Here is a 2,784-nt window from a genome sequence, read left to right as displayed (position 1 = left end):
AGGAATCCATCACAGGCACAGATCATAATGGGTTTCCTGGTGTTAGCAGAGGGCAGGATTTATGAGTAAGTCCTGTCCTCCAAACTTGGGAACACAGAGCCTTCCCAAGACTGTCGCTGGATGAGAATGGTAGAGAGAGCTGCCTCACACCCCCAGGCTAGCAAGCACAGAGGAGTAAGCAACCGCAGTCCTCAGTGGGGGCTGCGAGAAGTAATGGAGACCCTTTCTGAGGCACAGGCATCCAGGGAATTCCTAAAGCTGAGGGTTGAGAGGTATCACAAAGAGAAGCCCTTTGGCAAACCAGCCCACACCTGAAATGTAAGATGATACTGAGAAATTTGAAGCCAGTAACTCATAGCAATAACAAAACCCAAACCATGCTCAGTTTCCCCACATTGACAGCCCAGCAGAGGAAGGAGAATGCCACTGCTAAACATAAACTCTATTTACCTCTATCTCTATCATCTGACACATGACATTCAGGGGTAAGTAGCTTGCAGGTGTAAAACAGAAGTTATGGGACAAAACTCTCGCAAGGGACAAAACAATCAATGTAAATAGGCACTCGAGTGGTTCAGATGTTGGGAATAGAAATGATTTAAAGTGGCCGTGATGGAGTCCTTGAAAACACAGCCACCCGGGAGCCCTCCAAGCCACCCAGCCATTGTCAACCCCGCCATATTCTTTGGCATTGCCATGGAGGGCAAGCTCTTTGGCTGTGTCTCCTATGAGCTATTTGCAAAGTTCCAGAGAGAGCAGAAAACTTTCACGCTCTGAGCACTGGGGAGAAAGGATTTGGTTATAATAGTTCCTGCCTTTACATAATTATTCTGGGATTTATGTGCTAGGGTGGTGACTTCAGAGGCCATAATGGCACTGGTGGCAAATCCATCTATGAGGAGAAATTTGACAATAAGAATTTCTTCTGAAGCACATGTCCAGCTTCTTGTTCATGGCAAAGGCTGGGCTTAACACAAAAGGGTTCCCAGTTTTTTATCTGCACTGCCAAGACCAAGTTGTTAGATGGCAAGCATGTTGTCTTTGGCAGAATGAAAGAGGGAATGTTGTGGAAGCCATGGAGCTCTTTGGGTCTAGGAATGGCAAGACCAGCAAAAAGATCACCATTGTTTACTGTGGACAAATCTAATAAAACTGACTTCTGTTTTATCTTAAACCATTCTTTCTGTAGCTCAGGATAGCAGCCCTTCTCCCCATATACTCAAAGCATCCTATAATCTTTGTGTTCTCACTGAAGTTCTATGGGCTCCGTATTTTCTGTACTCCCCTCCAAATGTAGCTGGATTTCAGAATGAGGTTTATGGTTATGAAATAAAAACTAAATAACAACGACAACAAAATTAGCCATGATGGATATATCAAAATCTTTAGAAAAAAAATACAGAATGCAGGGACCGTTGAGGGATTTCAATAGGGAGATTATAAATAAAAATAATGGCAACAGAGATGAAGAATTCCTTGAACAAATGTATCAGTTGACTCAAAACATATCAGTGTGGGGAAGTCAGTACATTTAAGGATAGGTCACTAGAAACCATCTAAACTGAAGCACAAAGAGAGGAAAGAGTAGGGAGAAAAGGTACAAAATACCTCAGAGCTACGGAACAAGATCAAATGGTCTAATACAGGCATACACTGAATTGCAGAAGGCATGAGATAATGTGACACAGGAAGTACCTGAAGAGATAATGCCAGCTAATTTTCCAAGTAAAGTATAAGATAACAGATTCAAGAAGCTCAGAGTTCCTCAAACATGACAAATTGGGGGGAAATCACAAAAAAGGAAATGCCTAGACATATCATATTTAAACTGCTGAAAACTAAAGATAAATCTTAAATCTTGAAGGAATCCGAAGGTAAAAACACATGATATAGGAAGGAAAAAGATAAGAATACAGAGGACTTCTTATGAAAACTATGCAAATCATAAAAAAATAGAGTGAAATATTTGAAGAGTTGAGGGGGAAAAAAAGGTCAACCCAGAATTCTATACTTAGTATAAGTATCTTTCAATAATAAAGGATTAATTTTTTTCCCAAAGAACTTACAGAATTTACTACCAGCTGCCTTGAATTAAAATAAGTGTTATAGGAAGGTTTTCAGAAGAAAGGAATATGATACAGAAACCTGGGCCTACAGAAAGAAATGAAGGTCTCCAGAAATTGTTAAAATGAAGGTAAATATGGAAGACTAATTTTAAGCACTCTGAAGGTTAAATGACTGTCAACAGTAAAGTCAGTAGCACAAGTATGAGTAAAATGTATGAGAGCACAAAAGATGGAAGGCAGAAATTGGAATTATGGAGTCATAAGGTTCTGGCATAACATGTGGGAGAGTTTCATGTTACCAGAAGGCAGACTGTGATTAATTAGAAGTATATATTGCAACCCTTGGGGAAACCACTAAAACTTCTTAAGGAGAGTTATATGGAAATCTATGCGATGTAACTCCGGACCCTGTCACTGTTCGTGCTGTAGATATACCAGCCTTTCCCTCCCTATGCTCCTAATCCATGTGTTTGAAAGTTTCCTTTGTCTAGAGAAAGAGTTTTTGCCTTATCACATGCTGGTTCCTCCTCATAATTCAGATATGGTATCACATGTTGTGTCAGTAGAGTGGACTTCCCACCTTGCATGACCAAAGAGACCCACCTGCCATTTTCTGCCCATTTCTCTGTTTCCTGGTCTTCCTAACCATTCTCTGAAATGACCTTACTCCTGTTTTGCTTCCCACCTCTAGAAGGGAAGAACCAAAAGACTCAGACTC

At 40.7% G+C, this 2,784-nt stretch overlaps 1 pseudogene across 1 annotated transcript; it reads left to right on the top strand.

Annotated features, from left to right (window-relative positions):
* The first annotated feature begins 612 nt into the window (after positions 1-612).
* Positions 613-1,147, top strand: LOC309870670 (peptidyl-prolyl cis-trans isomerase A pseudogene; annotated as a pseudogene). The gene has a single exon. The product of its transcript is annotated as a peptidyl-prolyl cis-trans isomerase A pseudogene (transcript).
* Positions 1,148-2,784: the final 1,637 nt, after the last annotated feature.

This window comes from Mustela nivalis, assembly GCF_964662115.1.
Source record: "Mustela nivalis genome assembly, chromosome: 8".
In the NCBI taxonomy this organism is placed as follows: Eukaryota; Metazoa; Chordata; class Mammalia; order Carnivora; family Mustelidae; genus Mustela; species Mustela nivalis.
Note: the sequence above shows the minus strand (reverse complement) of the source record. Positions and strands in the feature narration are given on the sequence as shown.